At 39.5% G+C, this 21,457-nt stretch overlaps 1 pseudogene; it reads left to right on the top strand.

Annotated features, from left to right (window-relative positions):
* Nucleotides 1-2,691: 2,691 nt before the first annotated feature.
* LOC128574164 (tripartite motif-containing protein 43B-like) lies at nucleotides 2,692-13,235 on the top strand (annotated as a pseudogene).
* The last annotated feature ends 8,222 nt before the right edge of the window (nucleotides 13,236-21,457 follow it).

Below are 21,457 nucleotides of genomic sequence, written 5' to 3'. Positions count from 1 at the left end.
CTTCTCCATTCTTGTGATGCTTTAGTAAGAATAATGTGTTCCACTTCCATCCAGGTTAATACGAAGGATGTAAAGTCTCCATTTTTTTTAATGGCTGAAAAATATTCCATGGTATACATGTACCACAGCTTGTTAATCAATTCCTGGGTTGGTGGTCATTTAGGTTATTTCTACATTTTGGCAATTGTAAATTGAGCTGCAATAAACAGTCTAGTACAAGTGTCCTTATGATAAAATTTTTTTTTTCCTTCTGGGTAGATGCCCAGTAATGGGATTGCTAGATCAAATGGGAGGTCTAGCTTGAGTGCTTTGAGGTTTCTCCATACTTATTATTTTTTAATTCATCTGATTTTTTCTATTAATTTATGCATTTCTTCATTGTTTACATGGTAATATTCAAAGATAGGTTGCCAGATAACTTATAATTTTGTACTTTTTTTGTAGATTCTACATATTTGTTAGGAATATATTTTTCTTTTCTTTTCTTCTTCTTCTTTTTTTTTTTTTTTTTGAGACAGAGTCTCACTATGTTGCCCTTGATAGAATGCCATGGCGTTGCAGCTCACAGCAACCTCAAAGTCTTGGGTTTAAGTGATTTTCTTGTCTCAGCCTCTCAAGTAGCTAGCTGGGACTACAGGCACTCACCACATCTGCCTATTTCTTTTAATGTTTTTTAAAATTTTTTTGCAGTTTTTGGCAAGGGCCGGGTTTGAACCCACCACCTCTGGTATATGGGGCCGGCCCCTATTCTTTTGAGCCACAGGTGCTGCCCCATCTGCCTATTTTTTTTTTCATTCTTGTCATTGTTGTTTCAGCAGGCCCGGGATGGCCTGAACTACTGAGCTACAGGCACAGAACCTGGCTAGGAACATTTTATTCTATAAATTAGGTCATGCATGCATTACATACTACTTTATAAGTGGTGCTCCGTATACATATAGAAGAGATATGCAAATAACTGATAACTTTATTAGGAAAACATTGCTCTTTATTAGGAAAACAGTGGCAATATTGTCACTTTAGAAGCTTCCATTTATTGACTTAAATTCTAAAGAATGGGTATATGTTTAGGCATTGAAAAGATGACATTGGTGATCATGAAGGAACCTCAGTAATGAGAATGCTATCTCTATTTATCTACTCTAGAAGGTAAAGACCTTGATATTTTTGTACAATGAATTTTATTACATGATATTTGTAATTTTTTCACAATGTGAAAGAATGCCTGGTATTTTTCAAAGACCTGGAAAATAGTACTATTTTCAATTGAGTATTTACTGGTCTGTTGTGAAGAGCAGGTCGTGAGGTTTCATGGTCTCCCATAACTTGGGAAACATTCTGGAGACAACCCCCATGTTCCCTCTTCCTTCAAGAACAACATGTTTTTCTTCAACTTGTTTTTCATCCTCTCCCAGGAAGCTTTTGCCTTTTAGCACACTCTATAGAAGTCTTATGATGAAACAGATAATTGTAATGGAATAAATTGTTTTTCTGTTAAATTTTTTTTTTGGCACTTTTAATTTTTGGCCAGGGCTGGGTTTGAACCCACCACCTCTGGTATATTGGGCCGGCGCCCTACTCCTTTGAGCCACAGGCACCACCCAGGAATAGATTGTTTTTTATTAACTTGTTTGTATCCTTTTTCCTAGCACGTACACAACCACATAAAGTTGAAGATATTTTTCCTTTGTTCCACTGTCTCTGCAAAACAAATGTAAATTTCCCTATGTAATAAAGTTGATTTCTTTGCTTGAGGCTGATGATGAATGAGCATGGCTACACCTGTCCTCACAATCCTATATTTATCTTTGTCTTTTTCTTCTTAGTTTACCACCACTCCCACTTTGCTTTTTCTCCATTGAGCAGGCTCTGGATAGTCTGTTTCAAAGCAGGATAGAACAGATTCAACATTTTAGGGTGTTTATGTAAAAATAGACTGGTTGAAGTATGATCCAAACCTACAAAGTTCATTTTAGTCCCATGTACTCAAAAGTTTATTTTGCAAGGGAATCTGTTAGAGACAATGAATGACATCAAAGGAGAATTTTTTTTTTTATAAATGTGTTGTGTATACATTTTTCTTTCTTTTTTTTTTTTCTTTTTGTAGAGACAGAGTCTCACTTTATCGCCCTCGGTAGAGTGCCATGGCATCACACAGCTCACAGCAACCTCCAACTCCTGGGCTGAAGCGACTCTCTTGCCTCAGCCTCCCGAGTAGCTGGGACTACAGGCGCCCACCACAACGCCCAGCTATTTTTTGGTTTGCAGTTCAGCCGGGGCTGGGTTTGAACCCGCCATCCTCAGTATATGGGGCCGGCACCTTACCGACTGAGCCACAGGTGCCGCCCTGTATACATTTTTCTTATTCATTTTTATTTATGGGTTGGCAGAAAAGGCATTTTATAGATCGTGAGTGAGTGAGACACAGAAGACATATAGACCAGTGGCATTCTCTACATCACTACATTGTATAAATTTATGTTTGTGAAACATTCATTTTCTACTGACCAGGATGTTTTACTAAGCATCATATCTTTGAGTTGATTGATACACAGCTCTGGGAAGAGGAAATGTACCAGAAAATAATTGTTGATTGAGATAAATTGTTGTTTAAAACAGTAGGCGCTTGGTTAGCTGAGTTTAATTTAGATCTGAAATGATAACACTTACTTTTAGAGTGATGTTGGAGATATGGCCAAGGTAGGAGGATTCCAACAATTAAATGTAATCATGAGATCAAATCTCAGCCCCCTACTCCCATTGCCAATTCAATGACTAGCAAGGAGCATTATGACCGATTTTCAGATCCCTCCAGACCAAACTCCTGGAGGTACAGATTAGGTTAAGCTCCTGCAGTCTGAGCCACTTGCAGGAAAGTAATACTCCATGAAACTTTCTTTCTTTCTTTCTTTCTTTCTTTCTTTCTTTCTTTCTTTCTTTCTTTCTTTCTTTCTTTCTTTCTTTCTTTCTTTCTTTCTTTCTTTCTTTCCTTCCTTCCTTCCTTCCTTCCTTCTTTCCTTTTCCTTTCTTTTCTTTTCTTCTTTCTTTCTTTCTTTTTAATTCAGACAGTCTCACTTTGTCACCCTCAGTATGCAGTGGCATCATAGCTCCAGCAACCTAGAACTCTTGGGCTCAAGAGATTCTCTTGCCTCAGCCTCCCTAATAGCTGGGATTACAGGTGCCTGCCACAAAGTTCAGCTATATTTTTTTGTTTTAGAATTCCCAGGCCATATTTGAACCACCAGACCCAGTGCGTGGGGTCAGCACACTAACCACTAAGTATGGTGGACAGCCAAAACCCTGTAGATTTCTAGAGGAGAAAAAATGTCTGGTAAAGTAGATGCATGTTACCCTGTTTCCCCAAAAATAAGACAGTGTCTTATATTAAGTTTTGTCCCAAAAATGTGCTAGGTCTTATTTTCAGGGGATGTCTTATCTTTCCTGTAAGTAGGTCCTATTTTCGAAGGATGTCTTATTTTCGGGGAAACAGGGTAGGTAGGTACATCATCAGTTATCTACGAAGCTTGAGAAATCTGTGCCTCAGTTTTCCATTTGTGTCATGCAAAGGTAAGCCTATTTTGCTCTAGATAGGAGTATTATTCAGTCAACATGGGTATGAATGTTTGCTTAGACTTTTGCCTCTCTAGGGCAGAAGAATAAATTCTAATTTTCTTTTTTTTTTTTTTTTGTTTTTGTTTTTTGGCTGGGGCTGGGTTTGAACCCGCCACCTCCAGCATATGGAACTGGCGCCCTACTCCTTGAGCCACAGGTGCCACCCCTAATTTTCTTTCTTTAGGAACATGGACCCAGACTGCAAGCCTTCCAGAGGGAAATCACCTGTGCCATCTGCCTGAATTACCTCCTAGACCCAGTCACCATAGGCTGTGGACACAGCTTTTGCAGACCCTGTCTCTATCTCTCCTGGGAAGGAACCCAAACTTCTACCCACTGCCCAGAGTACAGAGAACCATCACAGCAGAGAAAGTTCAAAACCAATATTGTTCTGAAGAATCTGGTGTCCATTGCCAGAAAGGCCAGTCTCTCTCAATTCCTGAGCTCTGAGGAACAAATGTGTGGAACTCACCAGGAGAAGAAGAAGATGTTCTGTGAAGTGGACAGGAGAATGCTGTGTCTGTTCTGCTCTAATTCTCAGGAGCATGGGGCTCACGGACACTGTCCCATTGAAGGGGCAGCTGAGCACAGTGGGTAAGGGATGCTTCTGAGATCATGTCGAGAGTGGGAGGGTACAGTTAAAGAGGTTAGAAGGAAGTTGAAAATCACGAGGCCAAGTCCTCTATTCTTCACCAGTGCCTAATATATAATGGGTATATATTACACCGGTGCCTAATATATAATGGGTATGTGTAGCTGCCTCCATGAGATTAGCACTCCAAAAGAAGAATGATAATGTGAATCAATTATTGTTTTAGTTAAGAGGATTATGTAAACATCAACAGAAAGCTAACATGTTCAGAGATAACTGACTATGAAAACTACACATAGAAAATGTTATATTGGGGGTGGAGCCTGTGGCTTAGTGAGTAGGGCACTGGCCCCATATATTGAGGGAGGCAGGTTCAAACCTGGCCCTGGCTAAACTGCAACAAAAAATAGCTGGGCTTTGTGGCTGGTGCCCATAGTCCCAGCTACTTGGGAGGCTGAGGCAAGAGAATCCCCTAAGCCCAAGAGCTGGAGGTTACTGTGAGCTGTGACACCATAGCACCCTACCGAGGGCAACAAAATGAGACTCTGTCTCAAAAAAAAAAAAGAAAAGAAAGAAAGAAAGGAAATGTTATATTGGGAATATATTTACCAGACCTTGACAAATATGTTAGCTTTAATTACATTGGAATGAGCATTAGAGAAGCAATTGGAGATGGACATTATGAGGGAAGATGGTTAGCTGAAACTTAACCAAAGATAAAACATATTTGTTTGTTTTGCCTTCATAATGATTACATTGCACAGGGGCTATAGTCTGAAATCTAAAACAGAAAGTTATGTAGGGTAAAAGTACAAGATAATCCTGCCCCTCTTCCTAAGGTACTTTTATTGAATGTCCTTTGACATTCTGACCCTGAATTCAGGGTCAGAATTCTATATTATGTTTGTCTGCTGCTCACATTTATATCTCTTTTGCAGGATAAACTGGAAAAGCAAATGAGATCTTTATGGGACAAGATTCAGGAAAATAACAGAAACTTGAATGAGGAAAGAATAGTGATTAACCATTGGACAGTAAGTATGGGAAATGTTTCCATCAGATTCAGCTTGGGACAGACATGCTACAACATTAGCCATTCAAAACGTGAGCCAAACTCATGAGTTCTGACATTCAGTGGATGGATAGGTTAATGGGAAAAACAGGTTGTCTTAAAGGTCTGCCTACATACATACATAGGGAAGATGGGAAACTTTAGCTAAATGTAGCTTTATTTACAAAATATTTGTTACAAAATTTTATAAAACATTTCTGTAGGGATTGATATATTAACATAAAAATATAAGTAATAACAATTTAAAAATTAAACATATAATATGAATTGTAAATTTTCCTATTTTGGTGACTTTTGGGACACCCTGCTATTGGGCTTCTCAATGGAGGGTCACAACGTTCTTGGTATTTCTAGACCCTAAGGTATCAGCAACCACAACAATTAAGTGATGCAAAGAAAGTTGAACAAGAAGTATTCTGAAGGCACACACAGGGTTTAGAGGAAATTCAGTAACCACTGGGCTTTGCCAAATTTCTTAATATTGATTTAAAAATCAATCTGATTTCAGAGAGGAAAATAGGTATTAAAAAGTTCATGGGTATTTCGGGCAAATATTTATGTACAAGATGAATTCTAGATGTACAAGCACATAACTGGGCATTGTAGGCTTTTCACTGGGGTTGGAAAAGTATGAAAAGCAATTTTAAATGTGTGCCCGCCATGCTTAAAATGGTTTGCACAGCAGAAGCTAGACAACTGTACCGGTAGGAGGACATAGAACATGTTGAGAGGCTGAAAAAGATGGATAGAACAAAAGCAAAAAGACTCAGTGGACTCAAAAATGAACACATGATTATTGGGAGACACAATGAAATTAGAATTAATTTTTTTTTTTTTTTTTTTGTAGAGACAGAGTCTCACTTCATGGCCCTCGGTAGAGTGCCGTGGCCTCATCCAGCTCACAGCAGCCTCCAACTCCAGGGCTTAAGCGATTCTCTTTCCTCAGCCTCCCGAGTAGCTGGGACCACAGGCGCCCGCCACAACGCCCGGCTATTTTTTGGTTGCAGTTTGGCCAGGGCCGGGTCTGAACCCGCCACCCTCGGTATATGGGGCTGGTGCCTTACCGACTGAGCCACAGGCGCCGCCCTAGAATTAATGTTTTTAAAATGGCTGGCCCATATGATGCCCATTGTCTTATTTAGGAGTACAATAGAAATTAGGATAATAGGGCGGTGCCTGTGGCTCAAAGGGGTAGGGCGCCAGTCCCATATGCTGGAGGTGGTGGCTTCAAACCCAGCCCAGGCCAGAAACTGCAAAAAATAAATAAAATAAAATAAAGAAATTAGGATAATAGAAATCCTTTTAAGGACTTAGGTTCAGAAAATTTAGATTTGTTGTTCTTGTCTGAAGGCTTCTAATCCTATATGTACAATACAATATTTCTTCTAATTTAAATGATCAGGTTGCAGTGTGGGAAGACTGAGTTAAACAGATCACAATAGTTCATATAAGGTTCTAATAAGAAACCTTAACTTTCAACTGTTTGAATGCAGGATTTCAGATTTGAGAGGATATGTATTAAAGAAAGTAACTGGGAAAAGTCACTCTCCAGTGTCTCAGACATTGTTGAAGGACTTGGTAGAGCATTGAGGGAAAGACAGCTAACACTCCTTCTGTATATGATGAGAGGAAAAACTATGGAATGTCTCTCTGTGTCTGCTACATCCTCTGTAGCCCTATGACCCACAAGTACTAAAAATCTATAAGGAGGATGCTGGGACAATATAGAAGCCAGGAAATGTGTGCCTAAGGCAGCCACTCTGGTGCCTGAAGATAGTGTCTCTTAGGACTCAGATGTCCGTAAGTTCAAGACCATGGCCCTAAATCCGGCTGAGGAACTATCAGCATTCTGGGATGCTACCATAGAATTCACTCCAGAGGAATGAGAATACCTGGACCTCACTGAGTGGAATAGGGTTGTGATGTTATAGAGAACTATCGAAACCTGGTCTCTGTGGCACTAAGTATTAGGGGAAGCAATAGTCAGTCTTTTGAAAGCCCAAGAGAAACCCAGGACTTTGGGTATAGGATTGGACTAAGTGTTCCTTTCCTTTCCTTTTTCTTTTCCTCTTTCTTTCTTTTTTTTGTGTAGAGACAGAGTCTCACTTTGCTTCCCTCAATAGAGTGCTGTGGCATGACAGCTCACAGCAACCTCAAACTCTTGGGCTCAAGCTATCCTCTTGTCTCAGCCTCCCAAGTAGCTGGCACTACAGGTACCCACCACAACACTTGCCTATAGGTAGAGAGACCAGTTCTGGCTCTGCATCAGGCAAGTCTCAAACTTGAGAGCTCAGGCAATCCACTTCTCTTGGCCACCCAGAAGTGCTGGAATTACAGTTGTGAGCCACCACACGGGCCTCCCTAAATGTTTCGGAAGACTAGAGATTTAAAATCAAACAGCACATCTATGAATGATATCGATCTTATGAATCTTTCATTAAAATTTTATCATTCTTCCTCCAACCAATGTTACCTTTACATGCCAAAATCTACAACTGGGATCAGTATAGTGAGATGTTTATCCACTCTTACTGCTTAATCAAATACCAGGGAATAAGTGATTGGAAAAACATTGTACATCCTATAAAATGTTGATATCTTTTTTACAAGAAATTTACATTAAATAATTACCTAGATGTTTATGTTAAAAGGTATAATTATTAATATATTCATGCATGTTTTGTATGAGAGCATTTAAAATTATTCAAAAGCAAATATTGATGTAATTCAATTCTCAAATTAGTGAATGCTATATGAATATATATATATTAATTAAATATATATTTTTTGAGACAGAGTCTCACTTTATCTCCCTCATTAGAGTGCTATGGCATCACAGTTCACAGCAACCTCCAGTTCTTGGGTTTAGGCGATTCTCTTACCTCAGCCTCCTGAGTAGCTGAGACTACAGGCACCTGCCACAATGCCTGACTAGTTTTTGTGGCAGTTTGTCTGGGGCCAGGTTTGAACCAGCACCATACTCACTGAGCCACAGGTGCTGCCCAAGGATGCTATACTTTTATTCTTAATGTTTACATGAAAAATGTGATCTGCCTCAAGGTTATGGTAGGCTATTTAGTATGATGTGAATATGATTAGTATGAATTTTTCCATGAAAGTTTAATAACAAATGTAATCTCCATTAAGAAAATCTAAAGAAATAACTTTCTGGGGAGTGGTGGTTTGAATTATAAAACAATGGTACATCTAGGGCATACATTGTGCAATCAGGGCACTTATCTTCTGTATTAAAGAGAAAAATATTCTGTATTTTGAAAATATATTATTTTACTAATTGTTTCTCAAGTAGCAAAAACCTGGACAGTCATAAATAATACTGACATATCATTATAGTAAAATGAAATAAAAGTTCTCAATATTATTTGATATGCTAGAGGACATAGAATTTTTGAATTGTAATTGCTGTAATATCAGCAGAAATAAAAAACACCTTTACAGATAGCAGAAAAAAATAAAGATAACTCCCTTGTCTTTATTAATATCGGAGGACACTAAAGATGACTTATATCAAAAAGGTCACATAAGTATAAAAATCAATGTGTCCCAAATAGCCTCCATCTTTAAAGAAAGCCTAACTAAGGTTACCTCATTATACAGATGTAATGCTTCCTGAGTGCTTGTAACTAAGGAGCACATGCATTTAAAAAGTGATTTATTTAGGCTGTGGGCTAATAAACTGGTCATGATTAACAGGAAAGAAAGAGAAAGAAAAAGGGAGGAAGGAAGGAAAGAAGGACAGACAGAAAGAAAAGGAAGGAAAGAAAAAGATGAATTGTGCATTCTGACAATATGGATTTAAGCTGTGTACAGCTAATGGGTAGAGGGCAGAAGCCAAAAAGACACAGGTGAGGTGTGTGTGCAGGAGGATACATTTGGCCTGGTAATGTGATGTGGGGAACCCATCTCCTTACAGGACTATGTGCTTCTAGTGAGAAAAATGATCAGGACTGAATATTGCGAGCTTCATCCAGTTCTACATAAGGAAGAAGAACAACATTTGGAGAACCTGAGAAAGGAGGGCCAAGACCTTTTACAACAACTGAAGAGAAGTGTGGCCAAAATGCATCAAAAGAAGAAACAACTGAAGGAGATGTATAAGGAAGTGATGGACATGTGCCATAAACCAGAGGAGGAGCTGCTCCAGGTCAGCACTTATTATTAGCGGATGGCTAAATGTTTAACCTCCATTGTTGATTTGGTACCCAAAACATATTTCCTCATTTCCTGCATCAAATTGGAAGGGGGTGGGCATTTACCAACTGATTATGTTAGATATAAACTAACTCTTAGCCATTCATAGCAAAATTGTATGTAATTGTGAGTAGTTTCTGCAGACAAATTTTCTTTCAAGAATTCTTATCTCCCTCATTTCTAATAATCAGAAAGAAGCAACTTGGTCATTCCAGTTTTACCTCCAATGCACAATGTGGAAATATTTCAGACAAGGTCACCTTGACATCCTCATTCTCTGTGGATGTCCTACATATGAATTGTCATAATTCACTGGTGTTTGGGATAACCCCTTGGAAGAACAGTTGTCAGACATTTGATGGTTTCAGCAAGGCTGGTGACTGTGGTTTCTACCCATATGCTTCTCTGTCTTCATTTTACCCTCAGGGTTATGAATTCATCAAGAGTTTAGAGTGTGTTAGTAGGTTGTACTGGGCTTATCCTTTAGAGAGGAACAGGACAATTAGTTGATAAGAAGGCTTAGGGAATGTTTGTATTGGGTAATTATCTTCACTTTCCCAACCCTAAGTCAGGATAGGTACAATGCCCAATGTCAGAAGAAATCTAAGCTTTTCTTCTTTTCTTGTTACAGGATATTGGAGACCTACTGCTGAGGTAAGTTTTGGTTTCAATGTGAACTGGGGACCATGAGAGTTATTAAAGAGACCAACCTGTTTCTAGCAAGTGAAGCCATTATACATTAGATTATATGTATTAAATGATTTACGTGTCCACATATTTATGTGCTATTCTGAATATGATGTCCTGTACTCCTTTATCACAAGTTAGTCTTGATCTGTGCCCCATGGCTCAGAGGTATGTGGTGAAAGTCTCAATTCAGTAGTGGTGGGAAGGCAGCTTCCCATGTCCTTGAGATTCAAAAACAGACATATTTTGAAGTGTGTGGACTAAATTTTCTTATGTAGTTATTAAAAACAAGTGTCTCTTGAGACTCAGGAGGTAAAAGCAGTTAGGCAGGAGAGAAGTAATAACAGTAAGAAAGATTCCTCATGAGTGGTAGAATCTTGTAAGGGGTTTGTGGAGGTGACTATGATTCAGAAGTAGTCTTTGAGAAAGCGTTTTCTGTTGTATTCTTATGTCTTTTCTTAAGCACCTTGATGAAGTGATTAGGAGTCAAAGTATTAACTGAATACTACTTCTTCCAGGAGTGAGTCTGTGCAGCTGCACATGCCCCACCTGTGCACCCAGAGCTCAGTGTTAGAGCCATCCCTGGACTGATGGACAGATGCAGCCGCTACCGAGGTGAGTGTCAGCCTGCGGTGTGACTGGGAGGGAATGTGCGAGGTCCACTGTGATAGTATTTCCATAGCCAGTATTTTTTTCTTCATTGGTCTTTCCTTGAAGAAAGAAGGTGATTCTGTGAATAGGATAGACTTCAGTGGTCAGTAAACCTGGAATGAGAAAAAAAACATGGACAAAAAGATACATGAAGAAAAAGGTTTCCTTGAGAATTGGTGTCATTTTTGGAGAGCTTGTCAGTGCAAGAAGTCATGCAAAATGGGGCTTGTGTCAGTACCTTCTGAGCTCTAATTAAATGCAATTAGATGCCAATGTTTCATTTTTAAATAGTTTTCCTTTACAATTCTGAATCATTGGATTTCATAATAATGTGTGCTTCTGTCAGATTTCATAATAATGTGCCCACCCAGGGGAAGTGTCTGCTAAGACCTATGGAAACTGATGGCAACCAACTGAAGAAACATAGGGCTAGAAACTATGGTAAAGAAAGAGACATGAGACACAGAGTAGACTTAAAGGTGGGAGTTCAGGGGTCCACTGCCCATTTGTGGGATTCTGGCAATGGCACTGTGTTTGCTCCACTCTAATTTTATTGAAGTCTATTTGCCCAGAGGGTAAGATGAGGGAAGGGAACAAAGACACCAGCAGTTTCTCTTATTGATTATATCAGCTCCTATTGTTCTTACTATTAACTTTAAGGGTAGCCTTGATAAATCTGAAATCTGAGCCTTGTATTGGGAGTGTCTCCTGCATGAGGTCACACACACAGATTTCTAGGGAGGTGTTAAACTCTGCTAGTTCCCTGTGGAGTAAAACACCAGTAGCATTAATATCCTCTGAGGAACCTGTGGGAGGGAGGAATTTTCTTCCCATCACCATCACAGAGGATCATCATCCTATGCAATAAGGGATATAAGTTCCTCAGCCCATATCTCAGGGCTCGAGCTACTCCCTTGATCTCTGTCCCAGACAAATGCAAATATCCATAATGGCTATCTGCTTTGCCTGTTTACTAGGCAGGAGGCAACCCAGTGTCTTTATAGGTCTTGTCATAGCCTCTTCTATGACTGTTTTTCCTCCTAGTGCTCACAGACCCAGCAGGGGTGTTTGTAAGATGTATCCCCAACAGGCTAAAAATTTAGAAAGGGCAGGAAACTTATTGGCAATGGCTAGCTTAAATGTAACCTAGTTGACTTTTCTTTGTTCTGATTCACTCAGCTTACTTTTTAATTTTCCTCTTTTTCTGGCGGTGCATTCCTTTGTCAAGAATGAGGTCTTCAGTCTCCATTCTCCGTGAGCATTTCAATTGACATTATCAGAAAAATGCATGAGTAAACTGATAAATAAATGCAGACAGTATTTATGAACAAAAAAAAAAAAAAAAAAAAGGAAGGTCATAGGTTCAGGATTTAGTACCTAGAGCCCAGTAGCACATCTAAGCCTAGAAAGGGCCCAGCAGACAAAGGAGGATTAAGCATTAGATGAAATCAGGAGTGAAAGGCACAGAACTCCTAGTAGGAAGTCACTTTCACACAGGCATGTCTATCTTTCTATCTTAAGTTACATGAACTACCCTATCATAACACTGATAAGGTGATCACCATTTCTTGAAGTATAAGATACTTTTTTGATCTCCTCCCCTGGAATAGGATATGCGGACAAGTTTATTGCTATGGAATTACAGCTCCAGTTTTTTCATGTGCCATGAAGAGTAACCAGGCACAGCCTCCATCTTCACAGTCTCTGAAGTTGAAGGCATTTCCCCAGTGTTTAGGTCCTTCATTCTGCTGCATGTTTATGGGAAGCTTGTGAATCTGATACTTTTTCAGCCAGAACTACCTTCATGGTGGTCTTGACCTATTTATTACACTGACCATCTAGGTAGACGTTCTCATCTCACTGACAATTTATTTTTACAATAGGTTTTGACTGAACTATTGTCTTTTTTCCACAGTGGAGATTTCCTTCAACAATGAAATAAGGAATCACAATATCAGGCTGTTTGACAATGCGAGAAACTTTATGTTGGGATCTTACAATCAAGATGCATCTTTGAATCCCAACACATCTAACTATTGTGCTGCGTGTGGAGACCAGGTCTTCACTTCTGGGAAGTATTACTGGGAGCTGGATGTGGACAACTCTCAGGAATGGGCTCTAGGGGTCTGCAGGGATTCCTTGAAAAGCAGTCTTCGCACCATGCTTGTATCTGGGGACATGTTTCTTCTTTCATGTGTGAAGAAAGATAATCACCACAGTCTCTGGACAACCTCTGCAATGATTCCTCACTATGTAGAGAGACCTGTGGGCAGGGTTGGTGTATTTCTTGACTTGGAGAGGGGAAGTATGAGTTTTGTGAACATTGCAAAGAGTTCCCTCATATGGAAATACCCCGCTGGCTCCTTGTCTTTCCCTGTTAGGCCTTTCTTTATCACTGGCCCCAGATGAGCAGGGATGAAGCAGGAACCTGATTCCAAGCTGGGAACTCCATGTGCTGGGAAACTCTTTTCACTTGAAGCAAATGAATAATACTTCTCAGTTTTTCTTCTTTCGTAGGATCTCATTGTATTATTATTAAATAAAATAGTGTAAAATGAAATTGTGTTGCTCAATTTTCTTTCAATTGAAATCATCTCTTATGGTCTATTACCTAAATTTGCACTGACTGTGCTTGATCACCTGCTTTATGAGCTTTCTGAAGTCTGAAAATCTATGTGGGTGTGATTGGAACTTAAAGGACACAGTTTGCACATTTTGGATGGACCTGGTTATCCATCAGGCTAACCTGCAGCCATCAGTCTTATACTGTCTTCTCCTGTGCATCTTGTAAATTCTACACACCAGTGTACGCTGGGGCAATGAGGACTGAAGACCCCATTCTTGGCACAGGAAAGGCCCCCAGAAAAAGAGGAAAACTAAAAAGTAAGCTGAGGGCAGCACCTGTGGCTCAAGGGAGTAGGGTACTGGCCCACTATGCCTGAGGTGGTGGGTTCAAACTCGGACCCAGCAAAAACTACAAAAAAAAAGTAAGCTGAGTTAGTTGGAACAAAGATAAGTCAGCTAGGTTATATTTAAGCTAACCATTGCTAGCAAGTTTCTTGCCTTTTCTGAAATTCTAGCCTGTTCGGGATACAGCTTATAAACACCCTGCTGAGTCTGTGAGCACTCTGAAAAGTGTAATGGCCATAGAAAAGTCCATGACAAGTCCTATAAAAAGGTACATCTTCTAGTGTGTTTCCTGCTGGTTAAACAAGCAAAGCAGATAACACTTTGTGGAGATTTGCATTTGCCTGGGGCAGAGACCAAGGGAGTAGCTGGAGCTCTGAGATATGGGCAGAAGAATTTATATCCCTTGTAGTAGGGGAAAATCCTCTGTGCTGGTAATGGGAGAAATATGCCTCCCTCCCATTGATCCCTCAGAGGAGATTAACCCTGATGGTGCTTTATTCCACAGAGAACTAGTGGAGCTTAACACTTCCCTAGAAATCTGTGTGTGACCTCAAGCAGGAGGCTCTCTCAATACAAGGCTCAGACTTCAGAATACTGAAGGCCACCCTTAAGGGTAATTATAATAACAATAGAAGCTGATATGATTAGTCAGAGAAACTGCTGATGTCTTTGTTCCCTCTCTCATCCTACACTCTGGGTAAATAGACTCCAATAAAAGCAGAGTGGAGCAAACTCTCAGTGCCATTGCCAGAATCCCATGATGGGCAATGGACCCCTGAGCTCCTGCTTTTATTTTTTTTCTTTTTTTTATTGTTAAATCACAGCTGTGTACATTAGTGCAATCGCCTGTACCCATTCTAAGATGCACCATAGATGTGTCCCCACCCATTACCCTCCCTCCACCAAAACCTCCCCCCTCCCTTCCCCTTCCTTGGCCCTTTCCGCATAGTCTTGTGCTATAGTTGGGTTATAGTCTTCATGTTAAAGCTATAGTTTAGCTTCATAGTAGGGCTGAGTACATTGGATACTTTTTCTTGAGCTCCTGCTTTTAATTCTACTCTATGTCTCCTCTCTTTCTTTACCCTTGCTTCCAACTATATTTCTTAAGAAGATCACCACCAGTTTCCATAGTTCTCAGCGGATGCTGTTCTCATAGCAGGACCCCGAAAAGTTTCCCCTTAGCAAAAAAGTCTCTATTGATTGTTAGGAGAACATCCTTCTATATCTGAACACAGGATTGCTAGTTCTTTTATAATAGTATAAATTACAAAAGATATAGGGAGTATCTAATGTCTGGACCCCATTCGCAGCAGGTAACATAATGTGTAGGACATAATGAGAACTTATCAAATATTTGATGAGTGAATAAGTGAATAAATGAGTAAGCAAGTTGCCTTCAACAGTGTAAGTTCACAGTGTGCTGCTCCATCATCTCTGCTGTGCTGTCACAATTCAGAAACCAAATTATGTTTCTGAAAGGAGGAAAGGTACTTCTCTAAAACATGGTTCCTCAGGTTTCCAGTTAATAGAGAAGAATAATAAAAAGGAATGCTAGGAAAATTAAGCAGTCCTCTATAAAACATTAAATGCTACTAACATTAAATACGGAGGAAACCAATTGGTTCAAAATGCTAAGGACAACCCAGAATAAGCAGATGAGTGAGGCTAGTGGTCTCCAAGTTTGCTTCTAGCTCCTGCCACGTAAGTATCACGGTATAAGTAAATTATGGGGCTATAGCCAAGCCCAGAATTTAACTGAAGTAGAACCTAAGAGGGTGGGGACTGCAGTCTGTGTTTAACAAAACTGTCAAAGGATTCTAAGAAATGCTAAGGTTTGAGAAACACTGATTTAGCTGGTTCTTGAATGCAAAGCCTCAGAACATTTCTTACACCTGAAACACAAAATGTCACAACACTTAACTTGATTCGATAGAAGTGATTATGTAATTCTTAGGGAAAAAGTAATAGGAGAGTTTAAGTTTTTACACTGACTTTCAGAGATTCAGAAAATAAGTCAATCACTTTGGATAAAAGATTATTTTCATACAACATACACATGGGCATTTATATTTTTAGTCATTCACTTAATACAAGAAAAGAAAAGTCTCATTCCTTCAGTTTAGAAAACACAGGCAAACCACAGGAGCCATAAACCAGTTCAGATGTAAGCAGATCAAGGAATTAGTGAGATTAATGTATGTTCTTAAATATCAGTCAGAAGACAGTGTAATCAAATAGGAATTTCTGTCATTATTTTGATTTCATTCATTGTTAGAGATGAGGTTTTGGTACATTTGCCCAGAAGTGTCTGGATCTCTTGGCCCAAACAATTCTCCTGCTTCAGCCCCTTAAAGTGCTGAGATTACAGGTAAGAGCCACCATACCTGCCCTGGTTTTATGAGCCAGGTTTTATGAGCCACCATACCTGAATTTTTTACCTCTCTTAAATAGCATTGTTTTATGAGGGGATTCAAATGCTAACTTCATGTATATACGTTTTCTACTTTATATATGTCACCTATGTTAAAGAAGTGTTCTTTTATGGGTCAAAATATCAAATATATATTCTAATATTTCCATGGGAGATGCTATGGTCTCAAGGTGCTGTTAAAATTAAGCCAGAGGCCCATGGTGCAGGAATGAAGAATAAAGACCCTTAAAACCAAAGAGAAAGACTCAGACTTTCCTGATATATGAATGTTAATTTAGACCAGTCACATATTGCAAAAGGGCATTACAAGGACGGACTTCATAATAAGTATGCAGTGATACTGATGGGATAGCCACAAAAATAAATTTCAGATACACTGAGCTAGTTCAATATGAAAGGCAAATTCATCATTGAGGAAAAAAAGTGAACTTGAGGAATATGTACTTTTGATCTTAGAAAGCCATGTCTTTCTTTCTTTTCTTTCTTTTTTTTTTGAGACAGAGTCTCACAATGTTGCCCTAAGTAGAGTGCCTTGGTGTCACAGCAATCTCAAATTCTTGGATTTACATGCTCCTTTTGCCTCAGCCTCCCAAGTAGCTGGGACTACAGGCACCCACCATGATGCCCAGCTATTTCCTTGTTGCAGTTATCATTGTTGTTTCGTTGGCCCAGGCTGGGCTCGAACCTGCCAGCCTCAGTGAATGTGGCTGGCACTGTAACCCCTGTGCTAGAAGGGCGGAGCTTAGAAAGCCATTTCTAAAAAAAGAACAAAAAAACACAAATCAAATAACTTAAATAATAGATTTAATTTGACTAGAAAAAAATAAGAATTTCTTTATCTAAGACACAAAAATGGAAGATAAATTGCCAGGAAAATACTATAATGCACAAAACCAACAAAATATAAATGCCCAGAATATATTACCTACAAACTAACACAATTAATATATACAGCCTTCTTTCCCCCTCTCTCCTTTTATACCCTTGCATTCACTGACTGCCTCTCTGAGGTATTTGCTTCTCTTACCGCTGAGAAAATTTAGCACCTTTTCATATGTATGAAGTCAGACAACAACATTCATGAACTCATCTTAAAAAAAGTGCTACCTTTCTCATTGCTGCATATCACTATGGTCACCTTCAGCGTGCTCCCCTTGGGAGGTACGTACAGACTCCAGTACGTAGTCCACCTTTCAAAGCAATTTTGGAACTCCACCAGAGCTCTCATCATGGGAAATCTGACAATTAAGGTCATGACCTCAACCTAGAGGAACCGCTACATATCACATTGCTGAATATCACTACGGTCACCAGATAGCCAAGGGAAGTTCTTTGACGGTGGCTATAGTTATATTCAGCGATGAGGTGTGTGGCATTTTTTGTAGGATGAGTTCATGAACTTAATCATCAGGCTTTCTTTTAATGTGATCTTGAACACTACAAAAGAAGTCTGGAATAGATTCTTAGGATTCTGCTTTGATTTTTTTTTTTGTTTGTTTGTTTTTGTTTTGCAGGTTTTCCTTTAAGCCCTGCCAAATAAAATTACTGAATATGACAACATTTATATTTTGGAAGGAAGGAAAAATAGATGCCAAAAAAAAAAAAATCGAATCACCATCTCAGGAGTAGATGTATCCATTTCAAGTAGCCTTTGTGTAAACTCTGAAAAACCATCTTATGGAATCAGGGACAGACTCAGCTCTGCAATGTGTCTGCAATAGTTGGTCAAGATAAAAACACAGAAGGCTTCGTGCTCCTCATAGGATGTCTTTTTCACTATGTCCCATCTGAGAACTTGAAACAAATCTGAAAGATACATGTTGAGTGGCTTAGAGGGAGGTTTGTAACATAAAAACCTCTGTGTCTGTGCAGTTTTCATAGTCAATGAACTCTGAACATGACAGCTCTCTGTTGATGTTAGCATAATCCTGTATAATTAAAAGAAATATCAATTGACTTCATAATCCTGCTGTTGAAACGCAGACCTCATGGATGCAGCTAGATTTATGTATTACATTTCGGTATCATTTATCTATGACTACATTGCCAACCTTGTGGTTCTTGGTCCCTGAGTAAATACAATGGGCAAGAGACTGAAAATAAATCTATGGGGGCCTTTGATCAAACAAAAGGGAGACAGTGCTGGTTAAGGACCACCCAGACTGGATCCAGGAACAAAGGACTAGGGAACTTTCAAAGCATAGAGAAAAATTTTAATGCCAGCATGGAAATCACAGCAAGTAGAGGAGTGTTGGTGGCAGCTCCCCGTCCAGGGATCATGCTTCCTCATACATTGTATGTCTCATTGGCATGTTCAGTCTCCACACCTGGGCTTGAGTTTTAGCATTAAAATGAGGGAAAATATCTAGAGCAGTCAACTCTGGGCTTGATCATCACAGTGATACTGGCTGAGGCTACTAGACCTCCTGATTCCACGGTTGCCATGTTCTTTTAAAAAGAGCAGAACTACCTGCTACTCAAGTTGAATGTTAATCATTTTCACAGCTTTTGTTCAGTGTTGTAAGCAGACTTAAGCCTGGGCTCAGGATAACGACAAATAGATAAAGTATACCCCCTACCCTCTCTCAGTGTGGGGTGTATGTGTGTCTCTCTCTCTCTTTTTCCTTCTCTCTCAGGAGATATAGGTATCACATTCTATTATAGAATTTTCCATTCTGTATTATTTGGATTATTCTTCAAATATAAATTGATTTGCTCTTTCTACTACTGGAAGAAGTTCATGCCACTTTATACTTAGTAGGTAATTAAATATATGTTTATTTAAACCTGACAACCCGCATCAGTCTAAGTTTCTCCTCCTCCTCCTCCTCCCCCTTCTTCCTCTTCTTTTTCCTCTTCTCCTTCTTCCTTCTATTTTTTCTGATTTATTTTATTCCCACAAGGCAGCTGAGGCTGGGGGCCAGCCTGAGACCAGCAGGGCTCATTACCATCATCTGGCAGGGTGGACCCAGTTTCTTGGGACTGCCCCACCAGCAGAAGGTTTGTGGACAGTTACAGGTGCTGAGTGGCACAGTCAGGGGCCTGGAGATGACACAGGCTTGTAGAGCTAGAGATAGCAGGGCCAGTCTTTGTCCATCCCCAGGGCTCCTCTGTGGGACCACACCGCTTCAACCATGCAGCCTTCTTGTCCATGAGGAACTTGGGGAAGTTCCATTTGATGTCATTTCCCCTGTCACCCTGTCCTTGGGCTAGACTTTCATCCACTTCCACAGTGGGTGGGCATCCTCTCTATTCACACAGATCTTTCTGTACATCCTGAATAGGAAGTTATAGCTTGTGGTGAAATCCTTGATCTCTGCATTGCATCCTAGCACCTGCTTCTGGAGCCTGTGGCAGGGGAGGCAGGATCTTCAACTGCACTGAGCATATCGGGCCTGCAGGTGGACAAGCTGAGTGTAGCTTTTGTCAGTTTTGCCTCATTGCAAGGCCACGTTACTGACCATGCACATGAAGCCCTGGTACTTTTCCATGGAAAATGTAGTCCCTGGACATCCTTGGATGGGAAGTTGTGCATGACACACACAGTGCCAGTTATCATGGGAGGCGCACGTTATACCAGCCCAACCAGGTGGCCTAGGGCTCTGCACAGCAGTGGCAGCTTCAGCTGACAGCAGCAACCCTAGGCTCCTTCTGTTCCTGTGATACTTTACGTAAGCCCTTCATGTCCAACTAGTTCACCCTGAGCACCCTGAGAAAATCAAAATCAACACTATAAAATAAAATTATGCTGTAATGATTTCAAACCACAGTGGGATGGAATTCCCTTTGATTGTAAATCTGAAAATAAATCTATTTATCTTTTGATAACTAATATTTTCTAATCAATTATGTTTCTTATAATTTGGAAAACTTTAATGCTAGGATGTACACATTACTTTTTAGCATTAATGTATTTGTTCATATTAACTCATTTATTCATTTATCCATTTACTCACCTCAAGGTTATTACACACTGTGTTCTAAGCTTTACACTGGAGACTGGGAGTATAGCACCAAATAAGACAAATGCTGACTTTATCCCCTTGCAATTTAAATAAAGTAGTAATAAGTATTATAATTTCTTTCAAGAGTTTGTTGAATGTTATGACATAATATTCTCACAGAGTATGTAATAGGGAAACCACCCTGGTCTGTACTATCTGAAAGGATTTCCCTGAAAAACTGTTATGCTTGAGTCAAAATGTGAGAAATATTAGGATTTAGACAAATGATAATCTGTGAGATACTTCCATCTGCTAACCCATGTCAGACATGAAAAAAGGTAAGCATCTTCCTTTTCTTTAGTTAGCTGCAACATAACATTCTTTCTTCTATCTAAACCACATCCAAATAGGCAATTAAAACATACTCTTTACCACTGAAGAAACACTGAAAACATGTTCTATAAAAACAACAACATACAGAAAAGCCACATATTGTATGATTCCATTTACATGAATCTATAAAGATGAAAAGTACATTAAAGATCGCCTGGGAAAAAAGAATAAATGTTGACAGGTATTGGGTTTCTTGTAGGGGTGATGAAAATCCCTAAATTAAATATGATGTCTATACTACTCTGGATATACTAAAAAAAAAAAATAATAATCTCTGAATGAAATGATTTAGAAAGTGACTTTCAGATATATGAATTTCAACAAACCTATTATTTTAAGAAAGAAAGACACTGTTGATGTAATAAATAATTTTATTACAATAAAGTGGAATAAAAAGGTATACCCTCACTGGGGTTATCTTGAGTTATAACATACATTAATTATGTCTCTTAAAGTTACAATGAGCTCAAACATAGTCCTGCACATTCCTGTGGCGTAACAAGAGGTCTCAGAAATAATTTAATCAGACATGAAACTTCCCCAATAAATTATCATGAAACCGGAATTTTCATGGGGAACATGGGTAAAGGAAAGGCATCAGAGGGTAAGAGAATGGGGAAGGGGGAATGCTTTATATGGGGAAGCTTTATAAACATCACAGAAGCTCATGGTTCCACTGTCATAGTCCACAAACACCCCAACCCTATCCAAGGGCTTTTGTACATACTGAGCTAAGAGCAGGGAATTGGTGGCCAGACTATAATGATTGTTATCCTTTAAAGAAAAGAGCAATAATGCACCCTCAAAGTCAATAATATTGGTGTCTGGTGACCTGGAATCTTTGCAGAGACCTGGAATCCAGTTGGGAGAGTGTGTCATGTCCACTTCCTAGTAAGGCTTGCTGGAGGTGTAGGCCTGAGCTCCCCATACAGCAAGGGTCTCAGCTTCCTGGG

This window comes from Nycticebus coucang, chromosome 21 (assembly GCF_027406575.1).
Source record: "Nycticebus coucang isolate mNycCou1 chromosome 21, mNycCou1.pri, whole genome shotgun sequence".
Taxonomy (NCBI): Eukaryota; Metazoa; Chordata; class Mammalia; order Primates; family Lorisidae; genus Nycticebus; species Nycticebus coucang.
The sequence above is the reverse complement of the archived record's forward strand: the minus strand, read 5'-3'. Positions and strand labels throughout refer to the sequence as shown.